The following is an 18,625-nucleotide window of genomic DNA, read 5'->3' on the forward strand; positions in this document are numbered from 1 at the left end:
AGTGAGCATTTTTTTTCGTGGACAACTGTTTGGACCGTTACAAAGTAATTAATAATAGGCTGGTTAGACTGTAAACTCTCCTTCCAGACTCACATCAAACATCTCCAATCCAAAGTTAAATCTAGAATTGGCTTCCTATTTCTCAACAAAGCCTCCTTCACTCATGCTGCCAAACATACCCTTGTAAAACTGACCATCCTACCGATCTTCGACTTCGGCGACGTCATTTACAAAATAGCCTCCAATACCCTACTCAATAAATTGGATGCAGTCTATCACAGTGCCATCCGTTTTGTCACCAAAGCCCCATATACTGCCCACCACTGCGACCTGTATGCTCTTGTTGGCTGGCCCTCGCTTCATACTTGTCGCCAAACCCACTGGCTCCAGGTCATCTACAAGACCCTGCTAGGTAAAGTCCCCCCTTATCTCACCTCTCTGGTCACCATAGCAGCACCCACCTGTAGCATGCGCTCCAGCAGGTATATCTCTCTGGTCACCCCCAAAACCAATTCTTACTTTGGCTGCCTCGCCTTCCAGTTCTCTGCTGCCAATGACTGGAACGAACTGTAAAAATCTCTGAAACTGGAAACACTTATCCCCCCCACTAGCTTTAAGCACCAGCTGTCAGAGCAGCTCACAGATTACTGCACCTGTACATAGCCCATCTATAATTTAGCCCAAACAACTACCTCTCCCCCTACTGTATTTATTTATTTATTTTGCTCCTTTGCACCCCCATTATTTATATCTCTACTTTGCACATTCTTCCACTGCAAATCTACCATTCCAGTGTTTATTTATTTTTTATTTTATTTTTTTACTTGCTATATTGTATTTACTTCGCCATCATGGCCTTTTTTGCCTTTACCTCCCTTATCTCACATCATTTGCTCACATTGTATATAGACTCATTTTTCTACTGTATTATTGACTGTATGTTTGTTTTACTCCATGTGTAACTCTGTGTTGTTGTACGTGTCGAACTGCTTTGCTTTATCTTGGCCAGGTTGCAATTGAAAATGAGAACTTGTTCTCAACTTGCCTACTTCTTTAAATAAAGGTGAAATAAAACACATTTAAAAAATAAATTAATAATAGGCACATTTTTGTCATTTGAGTACATTAGATAAGTGTTTGTTACCTGAGAGAGAGAGAGAGGTCATGAGCAGATGAGCTCCCACATTGTTCAGCATGTTTTTTAAAATAGATTTAGAGTTAGACAAACTTAGATTTTTGGGGGGAGGGACATATTCAGGATGCTACCCTAAACAACATAACCTTCACTCCAAATCAAAACTCCAAACCTACAACCTGATTTTTGGATGGAATTTAGTTGGAATGCTTCCTACACTCAATGATTATTATTCACAAACTATACATCAAATCCTCTGGCAAACAAGCAGAGACCTGAAAACAACATCCAACCTGGAGCTGAGTGAGTAATGCTTAGTCTGAAACAATTTTTTTTTACTTTTAAAAGCCAATTACAATGATTTATTTGACTTAATAAGGACTGAATGCTCAGGCTACGAAACTTTGCTAGGACAAAGAGTTCAACTTCAATTTGGCTTGAGTGTGAAGCGAGAGGTGTCGAAGTCTTTTAGCCCAACAAATGGCAGGCTACCCCACCAAGATCCAGAGGCCTTGAAGCCCCCTCCTGCTGTTCCAAGACCATCCACTGGTATTTTCTACAAGAAATCTGCCTCCAGAAATTAAAGCTTCTCCCAAATGGGTGACACCTACTCCCATTGCCTGCTGCACTGCTGCTTGGATTCCACCTGGCAATCTGCCCTGGCCTGTCTCCCCCTTGCTATTTTGCTATTTGCCTCATGACTCTTGCATGCTTTGTTGACTACGAACCTTCTTTACCCAACCGTGGGACAGACTATGTTTGTTCCCACACTCAGGACTCTGACTCTCTATTGGTTACACAGACTTTGGCCTCCCATCCTATACTAAACACCTCTCGCCGGCTTTGTATTCATGTTACCTGATGAAATTGATGTACAATATGATCTTGTTGCCATCTGATGAACATTCAGATGTCATAAATCAGCACTGCAGAGCTTTCCCTGTCCTATGCGATGCCTTGATTGTATTAATGTTGATGTTATCTGGAAATGTGCATGTACACCCTGGCCCATCCTCTGTTGCTAGCCCCAATTCTGACTTGTGCTCTGATATCTGCTTCACTGATTTCTGCTCCCGTAAAAGCCTGGGTTTTCTGCAGATTAACACTAGAAGCTTATTACCTAAAATGGATCAATTGAAAGTGTGGGTTCACAGCTCCAATCCAGATGTGTTGGTCATTACTGAGATGTGGTTAAGGAAGAGTGTTTTGAATACTGATGTTAACCTTTCTGGTTCTAACCTTTTTCGGCAAGATAGATCTTCCAAATGTGGGTGGCAATCTTTACCAAGGATCACCTTCAGTGCTCGGTTGTCTCCACCAAGTCTGTCCCCAAACAATTTGATTTGCTGGTTTTAAGTACTGTATTAAACTTTAAAATAGCTCTTTGTTGACTGTTGCTGGGTGCTATCGTCCTCCATCAGCACCGGTCTGTACCCTACCTGCCCTAAGCTCTCTCCTGCCACCCTACACCAAGTCTGAATTTGTCCTGCTAGGTGACCTAAATTGGGACATGCTTAAACTACCTGACCAAGTCCTAAAGCAATGGGACTCCTTAAATCTTTCTCTGATTTTTACCAATCTCACAAGGTATGACTCCAAACACCCAGAAAAGGCTACTCTTCTTGATGTTATCCTCTAAAATAATATGGATGAGCGATGGACATGCGGCATAGGCAAGATGCAGTAGATGGTATAGAGTACAGTATATACATATGAGGTGAGTAATGTAGGGTATGTAAATATTATATAAAGTGGCATTGTTAAAAGTGACCAGTGATACATTTATTACATCCAATTATTAAAGTGGCCAGAGATTTGAGTCTGTATGTTGGCAGCAGCCACTCAATGTTAGTGGTGGCTGTTTAACAGTCTGATGGCCTTGAGATAAAAGCTGTTTTAAAGTCTCTCGGTCCCTGCTTTGATGCACCTGTACTGACCTCGCCTTCTGGATGATAACTTGGTGAACAGGCAGTGGCTCGGGGGGTTGTTGTCCTTGATGATCTTTTTGGCCTTCCTGTGACATAGGGTGATGTAGGTGTCCTGGAGGGCAGGTAGTTTGTCCCCCGTGATGCATTGTGCAGACCGCCCTACCCTCTGGAGAGCCTTATTGTTGTGGGCGGAGCAGTTTCTGTACCAGGCTGTGATACAGCTCGACAGGATGCTCTCGATTGTGCATCTGTAAAGGTTTGTGAGTGTTTTAGGTGACAAGCCAAATTTACTCAGCCTCCTGAGGTTGAAGAGGCGCTGTTGCGCCATCTTCACCACGCCGTCTGTGTGGGTGGACCATTTCAGTTTGTTCATGTGTACGCCGAGGAACTTAAAACTTTCCACCTTCTCCACTACTATGTTTTGTTGGCGTTGAGTGTGAGGTTATTTTCCTGACACCACACTCCGGGGGCCCTCACCTCCTCCCTGTAGGCCGTCTCATCATTGTTGGTAATCAACCCTACCACTGTAGTGTCGTCTGCAAACTTGATGATTGAGTTGGAGGCGTGCATGGGCAAGCAGTCATGGGTGAACAGGGAGTACAGGAGAGGGCTGAGAACGCACCCTTGTGGGGCCCCAGTGTTGAGGATCAGTGGGGTGGAGATGTTGTTTCCTACCCTCACCACCTGGGGGTGGCCCGTCAGAAAGTCCAGGACCCAGTTGCACAGGACGGGGTCGAGACCCAGGGTCTCAAGCTTAATGATGCATTTGTAGAGTACTATGGTGTTAAATGCTGAGCTGTAGTCGATGAACAGCATTCTTACATAGGTGTTCCTCTTGTCCAGATGGGTTAGGGCAGTGTGCAGTGTGATTGCGATTGCGTCGTCTGTGGACCTATTGGGGTAAGCAAATTGGAGTGAGTCTAGGGTATCAGGTAGGGTGGAGGTGATATGATCCTTGACTAGTCTCTCAAAGCACATCATGATGACAGAAGTGAGTGCTATGGGGCGATAGTTGTTTAGCTCAGTTACCTTAGCTTTCTTGGAAACAGGAACAGTGGTGGCCCTCTTGAAGCGTGTGGGCACAGCAGACTGGGATAGGGATTGATTGAATATGTCCGTAAACACACCAGCCAGCTGGTCTGCGCATGCTCTGAGGACTCGGCTAGGGATGCCGTCTGGGCCGGCAGCCTTGCGAGGGTTAACACATTTAAATGTTTTACTCACGTTGGCCACGGTGAAGGAGAGCCCACAGGTTTTGGTAGCGGGCCGTGTCAGTGGCACTGTATTGTCCTCAAAGCGAGCAAAGAAGTTGTTTAATTTGTCTGGGAGCAAGTCGTTGGTGTCCGCGACGGGGCTGGTTTTCTTTTTGTAATCCATGATTGTCTGTAAACCCTGCCACATACGTCTCGTGTTTGAGCCGTTGACTCTATTTTGTCTCTATACTGATGCTTAGCTTGTTTGATTGCCTTGTGGGGGGGATAGCTACGCTGCTTGTATTCGGTCATGTTTCCAGTTGCCTCACCATGATTAAAAGCAGTGGTTCGCACTTCCAGTTTTAAGTGAATACTGCCATCAATCCACGGATTCTGGTTAGGGAAGGTTTTAATAGTCACTGTGGGTACAACATCACCGATGCACTTGCTAATAAGCTCGCTCACCGAGTCAGCATATGCATCAATGTTGTTGTCTGAGGCTATTCAGAACATATCCCAGTCCACGTGATCGAAGCAATCTTGAAGCATGGAATCCGATTGGTCGTACCAGCGTTGTGAGTCGTGGTCAGATTAAAAAATAAATAAATGTAACCTTTAAATAACTAGGCAAGTCAGTTAAGAACAAATTATTATTTACAATGACGGCCTAGGAACAGTAGGTTAACTGCCTTGTTCAGGGGCAGAACGACAGATGTTTATCTTATCAGCTTGGGGATTTGATCTAGCAACCTTTCATGGAACCAGGCCCAACGCTCTAACCACAAGGCTACCTGTCGCCCCATTTCCCGAAAGGAGAGTGGGGGAGAGCTTTGTATGCGTCGCGGAAGTTAGAGTAGCATTTATCCAGAATGCTGCCAGCTCGAATCGTGTATACACCTCCGCCCTTCTTTTTACCAGAGAGATGTTTGTTTCTGTCGGCGCGATGCGTGAAGAAACCGGGTGGCTGTACAGACTCCGATAACATATCCCGAGTGAGCCGTGCTTCCATGAAACAGAGAATGTTACAATGTAAGAAATAATACATTAAAAAAACAAAATACTGCATAGCTTCCGAAGAACATGAAGCGAGGCGACCGTCTCTGTCGGCGCCATCTTGGCTGTGCTTCCCTTTGTAGTCTGTAATGGTTTGCAAGCCCTGCCATATCCGACAGGCGTCAGAGCCGGTGTAGTATGATTCAATCTTAGTCCTGTATTGACGCTTGCCTGTTTGGTGGTTCATCGGAGGGCATAGCGGGATTTCTTATGAATTTCCGGGTTAGAGTCCCACTCCTTGAAAGCGGCAACTCTAGCCTTTAGCTCAGTGTCGGATGTTGCCTGTAATCCATGGCTTCTGGTTGGGGTATGTACGTATGGTCACTGTGGGGACGACATCATCAATGCACTTTTTTATTTATTTAAATTCTATTTTTATTTCACCTTTATTGAACCAGGTAGGCTAGTTGAGAACAAGTTCTCATTTACAACTGTGACCTGGCCAAGATAAAGCAAAGCAGTGAGACACAAACAACAACACAGAGTTACACATGGAATAAACACGCGTACAGTTAATAACACAATAGAAAAAAACAAAGTCTATATACAGTGTGTGCAAATGGCATGAGGAGGTCATTTAGGCAATAAATAGGCCATAGTAGCGAAATAATTAAAATTGAGCAAATTAACACTGGAGTGATAGAAATGCAGATGATGATGTGCAAGTAGAAATACTGGTGTGCAAAAGAGCAGAAAAGTAAATAAAAACAATATGGGGATGAGGTAGGTAGATTGGCTATGTACAGCTGCAGCGATCGGTTAGCTGCTAAGATAGCTGATGTTTAAAGTTAGTGAGGGAAATATAAGTCTCCAGCTTCAGCGATTTTTGCAATTTGTTCCAGTCATTGGCAGCAGAGAACTGGTAGGAAAGGCGACCAAAGGGGGTGTTGGCTTGGGGGATGACCCGTGAGATGCATCTGCTGGAGTGAGTGCTACGGATGGGTGTTGTTATCGACCAGTGAGCTGAGATAAGGCGGAGCTTTACCTAGCATAGACTTATAGATGACCTGGAGCCAGTGGGACTGGCGATGAATATGTAGCGAGGGCCAGCCGACTAGAGCATACAGGTCGCAGTGGTGGGTGGTATATGGGGCTTTGGTAACAAAACGGATGGCATTGTGATAGACTGTATCCAGTTTGCTGAGTAGAGTGTTGGAGGCTATTTTGTAAATGACAATGCCGAAGTCGAGGATCGGTAGGATGGTCAGTTTTACGAGGGTATGTTTGGCGGCATCAGTGAAGGAGGCTTTGTTGCGAAATAGGAAGCCAATTTTATTTTGGATTGGAGATGTTTAATATGAGTCTGGAAGGAGAGTTTACAGTCTAGCCAGTCACCTTGGTATTTGTAGTTGTCCACATATTCTAAGAACTGTCCAGAGTAGTGATGCTAGTCGGGCAGGCGGGTGCGGGCAGCGAATGGTTGAAAATAATGACTTTAGTTTTACTAGCGTTCAAGAGCAGTTGAAGGCCATGGAAGGAGTGTTGTATGGCATTGAAGCTCGTTTGCAGGTTAGTTAACAGAGTGTCCAAAGAAGGGCCAGATGTATACAGAATGGTGTCGTCTGCGTAGAGGTGGATCAGGGAATCACCCGCAGCAAGAGCGACATCGTTGATATATACAGAGAAAATAGTCGGACCGAGAATCGAACCCTGTGGTACCCCGTAGAGACTGCCAGAGGTCCGGACAACAGGCCCTCTGATTTGGCACACTGAACTCTCACACTGAGAAGTAGTTGGTGAACCAGGCGAGGCAGTCATTTGAGAAACCAAGGCTGTTGAGTTTGCCGATAAGAAAACGGTGATTGACAGAGTCAAAAGCCTTGGCCAGGTCGATGAAGACGGCTGCACAGTACTGTCTTTTATCGATGGCGGTTATGATATCATTCAGTACCTTGAGCGTGGCTGAGGTGCACCCGTGACCAGCTCGGAAACTAGATTGCACAGCGGAGAAGGTACGGTGGGATTCGAAATGGTCAGTGATCTGTTTATTAGCTTGGCTTTCGAAGACTTTAGAAAGGCAGGGCAGGATGGATATAGGTCTATGACAGTTTGGGTCTAGAGTGTCACCCCCTTTGAAGAGGAGGATGACCACGGCAGCTTTCCAATCTTTAGGGATCTTGGACGATACGAAAGAGAAGTTGAACAGACTGGTAATAGGGGTTGCAACAATGGCGGAAGGTAATTTTAGAAACAGAGGGTCCAGGATGTCTAGCCCAGCTGATATGTACGTGTCCAGGCTTGCAGCTCTTTCAGAGCATCTGCTATCTGGATTTGGGTGAAGGAGAAGCTGGGGAGGCTTGGGCAAGTAGCTGCGGGGGATACGGAGCTGTGGGCCAGGGTTGGGGTAGCCAGGAAGAAAGCATGGCCAGCCGTAGAGAAATTCTTACTGAAATTATCGATTATCGTGGATTTATCGGTGGTGACAGTGTTACCTAGCCTCAGTGCAGTGGGCAGCAGGGAGGAGGTGCTCTTATTCTCCATGGACTTTGCAGTGTCCCAAAACCTTTTGGAGTTAGAGCTACAGGATGCAAATTTCTGTTTGAAAAAGCTAGCCTTTGCTTTCCTGACTGACAGAGTGTATTGGTTCCTGACTTCCCTGAAAAGTTGCATATCGCGGGGACTATTCGATGCTAGTGCAGTCCGCCACAGGATGTTTTTGTGCTGGTCGAGGGCAGTCAGGTCTGGAGTGAACCAAGTGCTATATCTGTTCTTAATTCTACATTTTTTGAAAGTGGCATGCTTATTTAAGATGGTGAAAAAATTTCTTTTAAAGAATGACCAGGCATCCTCGTCTGACGGGATGAGGTCAATATCCTTTCAGGATACCTGGGCCAGGTCGATTAGAAAGCCCTGCTCGCAGAAGTGTTTTAGGGAGCGTTTGACAGTGATGAGGGGTGGTCGTTTGACCGCAGACCCATAGGGGACGCAGCAATGAGGCAGTGATCGCTGAGATCCTGATTGAAAAGGTGTATTTGGAGGGCAAGTTGATCAGGATAATATCTATGAGGGTGCCCATGTTTACATATTTAGGGTTGTACCTGGTGGGTTCGTTGATAATTTGTGTGAGATTGAGGGCATCTATCTTAGGTTGTAGGACTGCCAGGGTGTTAAGCATATCCCAGTTTAGGTCACCTAACAGAACGAACTCTGAAGATGGATGGGGGGAAATCAATTCAGATATGGTGTCCAGGGCACAGCTGGGAGCTGAGGTGGGTCTATAACAGGCAACAACAGTGAGAGACTTATTTCTGGAGAGATTCATTTAAAAAAATTAGAAGCTCGAACTGTTTGGGCATAGACCTGGAAAGTATGACAGAACTTTGCAGGCTATCTCTGCAGTAGATTGCAACTCCTCCCCCTTTGGCAGTCCTATATTGACGGAAAATGTTGTAGTTGGGGATGGAAATCTCAGAATTTTTGGTGGCCTTCCTGAGCCAGGATTCAGACACGGCAAGGATATCAGGGTTGGCAGAGTGTGTTAAAGCAGTGAGTAAAACAAACTTAGGGAGGAAGCTTCTGATGCTAACATGCATGAAAACAAGGCATTTCGGTTACAGAAGTCAACAAATGAGAGTGCCTGGGGACACGCAGGGCCTGGTTTAACTTCACCCGAGGAACAGAGGAGGAGTAGGATCAGGGTACGGCTAAAGGCTATCAAAACCGGTTGTCTTGTGCGTTGAGGACAGAGAATAAAAGGAGCAGATTTCTGGGCGAGGTAGAGTAGATTCCGGGCATAATGTACAGACAGGGGTATGGTAGGGTGCGGGTACAGTGGAGGTAAACCCAGGCATTGAGTGATGATAAGAGAGGTTGCATCTCTGGATGCTCTAGTTATACTGGGTGAGGTCACCGCATGTGTGGGAGGTGGGACAAAGGATGTATCTGAGGCATGTTGAGTGGGCCTAGGGGCTCTGCGGTAAACTAAAACAATGATAACTATCCTAAACAACAGTATACAAGGCATATTGACATTTGAGAGAGACATAAAGCGAGGCATAACGAAATCACAGGTGTTGATTGGGAGAGCTAGCTAAGACAACAACGGCTAAGACAACAACAGCTATTCAGCTAAGACAACAACAACAGGTAAAATGGCGATGGATGGGCAGAGGGGGGCGGTTAACTACACACAGGGTCTGAGTTCGAGGCTGGGGCCGACAGATAAACAAAAAATAAATAAATAAATAAACAAAATGGAGTACCGTGATTAATGAACATTCCAGCAGGCATCAGCTATGTAACCAAGTGATCATAGGGTCCAATGAACAGCAATAGATGAAACAGGGAAGCCGGGGTAGTCGTTACTACGCTAGCAAGCAGGCGACACGCTGTTTAAAGTTAGCAGGCCGGGGCTAGTAGAACCGTCTGCTCCGAGGTCAGGCAAAGTCCAGTTGAGGGCACAGCGGATGGAGTCTGCAGACCAGTCGTGGTGGTACGACAGGGTGCTGTGTTGACAAAGGGTCCAGGCCAGTTGGCAAAAGAGTTATTGTAGTTGTAGTAATTTTGTTTGCTAGCCAGGAGGTGTGCCTGGCTCGCGGCTATCTGGTGCTAGCTTCGGGACAGAGGTGTTGGCCGCTATAGCCACTCAGTAGCAGCTAGCTAGCAGCGATGATCCGATGCAAAGGTCCAGAGCTTACGGCAAGGATCCGGTGGAGTTGTGGATTCTATCCGTGTTGGGGTAGAGTCCGGGAGGCATCAGCTGTGTAACTGAGTGATCACTGAGCAGCCCGGGAGGTGGGCCTGGCTCTGAGCTAGCTTCGGGGCTGGGCCACTCGGTGGCAGCTAGCTAGCTGTGATGATCAGGAGTAATGGTCAAGGGCTTACGGCAGGAATCCGGTGTTGAAGTGGAGAATACAGTCCGATACAGGCATGCTGGCAAGTATTATCCAGGCTAAAAGCGGCTGGTGTCTGTGCAGAAGGTAAGGGCCGCTAACAGTGGCTGACAACGACTAAATAGGTAGTAGCTAATTAGCTGGTTAGATTTTGATGGCTAGCTTCTGATGGAGGTTCTGGCTATAAGGTCTAAAAATAGCGGATCCGTATCACATTGGGTGAGGCGGGTTACCAGAAGGTATATTTTATTTAAAAATTGAAAAGAGATTGAAAATAAATTGAAATATATACAAAAAAAAGATGAAAAATACAAAATGTACATGGGAGAATGACAAACCATGTCTGCACTGCTACGCCATCTTGGAAGTAATTATTGATGAAGCCAATGACTGATGTGGTGTACTTCTCAATGCCATCGGAGGAACCCCGGAACATTTTCCAGTCTGTGCTAGCAAAACAGTCTTGTAGCTTAGCATCTGCTTCATCTGCCCACTTTTTTTATTGATCGAGTCACTGGTGCTTCCTGCTTTCATTTTTGCTTGTAAACAGGAATCAGGAGGATAGGATTATGGTCAGATTTGCCAAATGGAGGGCAAGGGAGAGTTTTGTATGCGTCTCTGTGTGTGGAGTAAAGGTGGTCAGGAGTTTTGCACATTTTACACATGGTTGCACATTTTACATGCTGATAGAAATTTGGTAAAACAGATTCCTGTTTTCTTATGGCGGAATACAGCTCATTCAGTACGGTCTTAGTGCCAGCATCAGTCTGTGGTGGTAGGTAGGCAGCTACGAAAAATACAGATTAAAACTCTCTAGGTAGATAGTGTGGTCTACAGATTATCATGAGATACTCTACCTCTGGCGAAACCTTGAGACCTCCTTAGATATCGTGCACCAGCTCTTATTTACAAAAATACATAGTCCGCCACCGCTTGTCTTACCAGACTGCGCTGTTCTATCCTGCCGATACAGCGTATAACCAGCCAGCTGTATGTTGATAATGTTGTCGTTCAGCCACGAACTCCATGATGCTTAAGATATTACAGTTTTGAATGTCCCGTTGCTAGTTTAATATTCCGCGTAGGTCATCGATTTTATTTTCCAAAGATTGCACGTTTGCTAGCAGAATGAAAGGAAGTCAGGGTTTATTCGATCGCCTATGCATTCTCAGAAGGCAGCCTGCACTCTGGCTCCTTTTTCTCCGCATTCTCTTCATGCAAATGACAGGGATCTGGGCCTGTTCCCGGGAAAGCAGTATATCATTCACATTGGGCTCGTCGGACTCGTTAAGATGGAACCAGAGAACAAGGCTGATGTTTTACGTATTCCTAACCAATTGTGTTTTTTGTTTCTTTCTTTGTGTTGTTTATAACTTATTTTTTAAACTTATTTTGTACATAATGTTGCTGCTACCGTCTCTTATGACCGAAAATAACTTGTGTACATCCGAACTGTGATTACTCACCACGGACTGGCAGAATCCTTTTTTTCCTTTAAATAGACAGCAAGACTCCAGCTACCCAGACCTGTCTGATCAGCCTGATAGGTGCCATGGGTGTGTCCATCTTACCTGTGCAAATCTGTGTGTGTATAGCAATGGAATTAAACATTCAACCAATGCCTCAAGTGTCATGTTGTAGGTCCACCACACACCTGAAGTGTTGGGGGTCCTGTCCAGAAAATAACCCTTGTCCCTAGACACTTGTCTAGGCTCAAGGGTTCTTCTTCTATGATATGATGACGGTCCGTAAACCAACGTTAAAGGTGCATGCCGCCACCTGCTGTGCTGGAGCGTGTGGTCAATCATGGTTTACAACATTTCTAAATCCTCCTACCTAAAAAAGAAGAACCCTACTAGCTTCTAATAGACCCTCACAAATCTCCCAAATCCCTTCCAAACCCCCTCAACCCAGTCCAACCTCAATGATCCTACGCTTAAATGTTCCCCTATATTCAACATACTTACAACAATATAACAACACATGCTCCACCATTTCATCGACCATACACTCTAGACACAAACCATTCACATGCTTGCCAACCAGATATAATGAGGTGTTCAATGTACAATGTCCTAAGCACAATCAAGCAAGTTCCACCTCTTCCTTCCTAATCTGACCGTTTAATCTTGGTCCACTGACCTTTCTTTGGAGGGCATATAAATGCCGGCCCTTGGGCTCAGAGTCCCATCTCTTCTGCCACACATCTATCAAATTGTCTCTGATCTTACATTTGGCCTCACCTCTACCCAGTGGAACGTTAATATCAATTATATCTCATTTCAAAGCTCTTTTGGCTAACTGGTCTACAATTTCATTCCCTTCCACACCCGAATGTGCTGGGACCCAGCAGGATCTCACTAATACACCTGTTCTCTAAATGTTTCATAATAACATTAATACCTCCAATAGGAGGTCACTCCTATTAGATTGACCAGATTATAAACTATTCCTTACAGACAGAGAATCTGAGCATACGATAATTCTAACAGGTTGTATGTCCTCTACCCACTAGAGAGCAACTATTATCGGTAACAGTTCAACTGAGTATACTGAAAGTTCATCTGCTAGTCTTCTACGTATCTGTAACGGGGTGAGTGACTGGTTGCCGGGAAGTCAGGCGCAGGAGAGCAGAGATGGGTGATAACAGGAGAACTTTAATATACACCCTGGCCCAAAGGTACGGGCAAGGCAGCTCAAAGCACAACCAGGGTAACATAAACCGGATTAAACAAAACAAACAAACCTAGCGCAAGCCAGCCTGTAGCGTAACACTCTACACAAAGAACAATTCCACACACAAACATGGGGGAAACAGAGGGTAATATATGTTTAGTCTGATGAGGGAATGTGAACCAGGTGTGTGGGAAAACAAGATCAAACAAATGGAAAATGAAAGAGGTGGAGCAGCGATGGCTAGAAGACCGGTGATGTCGAAAGCCGAACGCCGCCCGAACAAGGAGAGGGACCGACTTCGGTGGAAGTCGTGACAGTACCTCCCCCTTGACGCGCGGCTCCAGCAGCTCGCCGACACCTGCAGGGCGATCCAGACGAAGACGGTGGAACTCCCGCAGCATAGAAGGGTCCAAAACATCCTACACCGGGATCTAGCATCTCTCCAGACGAAGACGGTGGAACTCCCGCAGCATAGAAGGGTCCAAAACATCCTACACCGGGATCTAGCATCTCTCCTCCGGACCGTACCCCTCCCAGTCCACGAGGTACTGAAGGCCCCTCGCCCGACGCCTAGAATCCAGTATGGAGCAAACGGAGTACGTCGTGGCCCTCTCGATGTCCAAAGGGGGTGGAGGAACCTTCAGCACCTCAGACTCCTGGAGCGGGCCAGCCACCACCGGCCTAAGACATGGAACGAGGGGTTAATATGGTAATCGGGGGGAGCTGTAACCGGTAACTAACCTCGTTCAGTCTCCTCAGGACTTTAAATGTCCCCACAAACTGCGGCCCCAGCTTCCGGCAGGGCTGGCGGAGGGGCAGGTTTCGGGTCGAGAGCCAGACCCAGTCCCCCGTTGCGAATACCGGGACCTCACTGCGGTGACAGTCTGCGCTGGCCTTCTGGTGCAGCACGGCCCGCTGGAGGTGAACATGAGCGGTGTCCCAGGTCTCCTCCGCACGCCTGAACCAGTCGTCCACCGCCTTGAGCCTTGGTCTGACTCTGATGCCAAGGTGCCAGAACCGGCTGGTTCCCCAGTACACACTGGAAAGGCGAGAGGTTAGTGGAGGAGTGGCGGAGCGAGTTCTAAGCCATAGGCCTAGGGCACGAATGCCACCCACTCCCCCAGCCGGTCCTGACAATAAGACTGCAGAAACCTACCCACATCCTGGTTCACTGATCAAGACCCCCAGACGTTCCATGAACGCCCTCCAGACCATAGAAGTGAACTGGGGACCCCGAGAGGTGGAGCGGCGATGGCTAGAAGACCGGTGACGTTGACCGGCGAACGCTGCCTGAACAAGGAGAGGGACCGACTTCGGCGGAAGTCTTGACAGTATCTGCACATCAAATTCAGGAACGTAAATGCCTGCTTCTGTGCGCCCACTATCTGGGTCCTTGGATCCATCTGTGAAAAGTGGTAAAAAAGCATAAAAACTTCTACCAATGTAATTTTCAACCAGTGTCCCTATTTCACTGACTTGACCAATCTTTCCTTTTCTCTACCAAGGAGATCTGAGACAATTGAACAGGTGTAAGCAATACCACCAAAATCCCACCAAGCCTATCGAAGGGTAAGGTGGAGCTCTCACCATGCCACCACCCCTCAATCCCTCTCAGATCTCCACAACTGTCTAGACTCTGGGCAGTAGGGGCTAGGGGTTGTTAGTGCACATGCCATGGGTATTATGGTAGTCAGTCAGTCAGTCAGTCTGGCACTGTCAAAAAAATGTAATAGCGGTCAAATACTTACTTCCTCTGTCCTTGGGAGATTCTCAAATGCATTTCCTTGATTCGTTGCATCCTCTCTCCTCGTCTCTTTCTCAAAACCCATTGGTTGAGGTCAGAGGTCCCTCCCCTCTCACCTTCTTATCCAATGGGTTTTGAGAATTAGGCGAGGAGAGAGGACTTGAGGAATGAAAGAAATGCAAAGCACATTGGGGAAGAAGAGGCAAGGAGTGGAGGAAACCAGGACAGAGGAGGCAAGAATGTGATGTCTAGTTTTCACACGTGTACACACACACACGCACACACACACACTGCTTGAAGTATCATTATTTCATTATTGGTTATTATTGTCAATGATTTTACTGACAGAACACATTGTATTATATTGTATTATATTATTATTACAGTGGGGCAAAAAAGTATTTAGTCAGCCACCAATTGTGCAAGTTCTCCCACTTAAAAAGATGAGAGAGGCCTGTAATTTTCATCATAGGTACACTTCAAATATGACAGACAAAATTAGGGAAAAAAATCCAGAAAATTATTTATTTATTTATTTGCAAATTAGGGGAGGGTTTGGTCGGCAGGGATGTTCTTGTCCCATCGCACTCTAGCGACTCCTGTGGCGGGCTGGGCGCAATGCACTCTGACACGGTCGCCAGGTGTCACGAGAATTTCTATCCCAATGTTCTAACTGAACTATTTTATATCTCTGTCTAATTCCTGAAGGTTGTAAAGCTCCAGTTCAAAGAAATAGACAAAGTCTCAGCCTGCAATAGATCAATTATTTATTCAGAGAGCGCTCTGTCTTCAAAAAAAAAACATAGGCTTTTTATAGCACACACACAAATTAACTCACATCAGTAGAAACTCCACCTCGCTTTAGGTGGGCTGTATTTTTTCGCAGTTCACATATATTGTTTATCACACTTCTGCAACATGTTTCATTATCTTCTGCAAGCCATTTCTTTATTTTTTTTATTTTTATTTTTGAATTTTTACCCCTTTTTCTCCCCAATTTCGTAGTATCCAATTGTTGTAGTAGCTACTATCTTGTCTCATCGCTATAACTCCCGTACGGGCTCGGGAGAGACGAAGGTTGAAAGTCATGCGTCCTCCGATACACAACCAACCAAGCCGCTGCTTCTTTAACACAGCGCACATCCAACCCGGAAGCCAGCCGCACCAATGCACCGGAGGAAACACCGTGCACCTGGCCACCTTGGTTAGCGTACACTGCGCCCAGCCCGCCACAGGAGTCGCTGGTGCGCGATGAGACAAGGACACCCCTACCGACCAAGCCCTCCCTAACCCGGGCGACGCTAGGCCAATTGTGCGTCGCCCCACGGACCTCCCGGTCGCGGCCGGTTACGACAGAGCCTGGGCGCGAACCCAGGGACTCTGATGGCACAGTTGGCGCTGCAGTACAGCGCCCTTAACCACTGCGCCACCCGGGAGGCCCTGCAAGCCATTTCTAACAATTTTTCTCCTCCTAGGTTGGGGAGGCCTCTTTCCAGTTATTAGTTTCACCGTTATCACAAGTCGACAGTTCAGTTGTCCTTGAATGTCTCAACTATATCCTGCTCATATTGCGAAATAGTAACACAATGGCCTAGTCTTAAAAGGTCTAGTCACACACATTATCGGATTATGACTCTAACACATTTCATACAATTACAGTGCCTTGCGAAAGTATTCGGCCCCCTTGAACTTTGCGACCTTTTGCCACATTTCAGGCTTCAAACATAAATATATAAAACTGTATTTTTTTGTGAAGAATCAACAACAAGTGGGACACAATCATGAAGTGGAACGACATTTATTGGATATTTCAGAATGGCCAAGTCAAAGTCCAGACCTGAATCCAATCGAGAATCTGTGGAAAGAACTGAAAACTGCTGTTCACAAATGCTCTCCATCCAACCTCACTGAGCTCGAGCTGTTTTGCAAGGAGGAATGGGAAAAAATTTCAGTCTCTCGATGTGCAAAACTGATAGAGACATACCCCAAGCGACTTACAGCTGTAATCGCAGCAAAAGGTGGCTCTACAAAGTATTAACTTAAGGGGGCTGAATAATTTTGCACGCCCAATTTTTCAGTTTTTGATTTGTTAAAAAAGTTTGAAATATCCAATAAATGTCGTTCCACTTCATGATTGTGTCCCACTTGTTGTTGATTCTTCACAAAAAAAATACAGTTTTATATCTTTATGTTTGAAGCCTGAAATGTGGCAAAAGGTCGCAAAGTTCAAGGGGGCCGAATACTTTCGCAAGGCACTGTATATGGTTTCAGGGTGGAATACTTTAGTCATTATCTTAAACATACAAATTCTTCTATCACCAGGTGAACAGTGTTTCCTCCGACATATTGGTGCGGCTGGTTTCCGGGTTAAGCGGGCATTGTGGCAAGAAACAGTGCGGATTGGCTGGGTTGACAGTATCCTCTGTGGGCCCATTGGGTGGGTTGTGTTTTGGAGGATTTGCTCTCGATTACATTGAATGAACTACAGGACAAAATACAAACCTTTCAACACAAAAAGACCTGTGGTGTTGATGGTTTTCTAAATTAAATGATAAAATATACCCCAATAACTAATGTGGAGTATGAAGCAACAGCAACCTTGGGAAAATCCTCTGCATTATCATTAACGGCAGACTCCTACATTTCCTCAGTGAAAACAATATCCTGAGCAAATATCAAATTGTCTTTTTACCAGAATATCATACGACAGACCATGTATTCACCCTGCACACCCTTATTGGCAAAAAACAACAATAAAAAGCCAAATCTTCTCTTGCTTTGTTGATTTCAAAAAAGCTTTTGCTGAATTTGACATGAGGGTTTGCTATATAAATTGATGGAAAGTGTTGTTGGCGGGAAATATATGACACTATAAAATCAGTGTACACAAACAAGAAGTGTGTGGTTAAAATTGGCAAAAAAACACACAGAGCCCCATCCTCTTCAACATATTGTATATAACAATGAATTGGCATGGGCACTAGAAAAGCCTGCTGCACCCAGCCTCACCCTACTAAAGACTCTGAAGTCAAATGTTTACTGTGTGTAGATGATCTGGTGCTTCTATCTCAAACCAAGGAGGGCCTACAGTGGCACCTAGATATTCTGCACAGATTCTGTCAGATTCTGTGGGTCCTGACAGTTAATCTCAGTAAAACAAAAATAATGGTGTTCCAAAAAGATACCAATTCTACCTAGACATCTGGCAAAAAGGGGAATGAAGGCTATGGGGCCACTGCCCACAAAATGAGGTGGAAACCGAGCTGCACTTCCTAACTTCCTGACAAATTTATGACCATATTAGAGACACATATTTCCCTCAGATTACACAGACCCACAAAGGATTTAAAAACAAATCCAACCTTGATGAACTCCCATATCTATTAGGTGAAATTCCACACTGTGTCACCACAGCAGCAAGATTTGTAACCTGAAGCCACAAGAAAAGGGCAACCAGTGGAGCACAACCATCATTGTAAATGCAGCCTAAATGTATCTGTTTATTTATTTTCCCTCTCATACATCAGCTATTTGCACATTGTTACAACACTGTACATAGCCAATAATATAACTTTTGAAATGTCTATATTATTTTAAGACTTTTGTAAGTGTAATGTTTACTGTTCATTTCTGATTGTTTACTTCCCTTGTTATTTTCCCTTTTGTTTATTCTCTATTACTCTTGCTTTTGGCAATGTAAACACACGTTCCCCATGCTAATAAAGCCCTTTGAATTGAAGCAGTTCTGCAACATCTTTAATTGAGCCTCTCATTTTCCTTCATTTCTCTTTTATAAATTGCCCCTAAATAGCAGCTAAATATGGTAGGCTACAGTATATAGCTATAGATAGTAGGCTACCCTGCATAATAAAACAATCCCTGGCATTAATAGACTGGTTTTACGCACAACAACTTTCTATCCAAGCTGGGAGAGAGCACGACACCTTGCAGGGGTCTGTAGAAACTGCTTTACGCCAGTGGCCTCCACTACATCCTCAAACACATAGACAACCCAAAGACATATGCAAGGCAAGGATATTGTTTGTGGATTTTAGCTGTGCGTT

This window comes from Oncorhynchus clarkii, chromosome 6 (assembly GCF_045791955.1).
Source record: "Oncorhynchus clarkii lewisi isolate Uvic-CL-2024 chromosome 6, UVic_Ocla_1.0, whole genome shotgun sequence".
Lineage (NCBI taxonomy): Eukaryota > Metazoa > Chordata > Actinopteri > Salmoniformes > Salmonidae > Oncorhynchus > Oncorhynchus clarkii.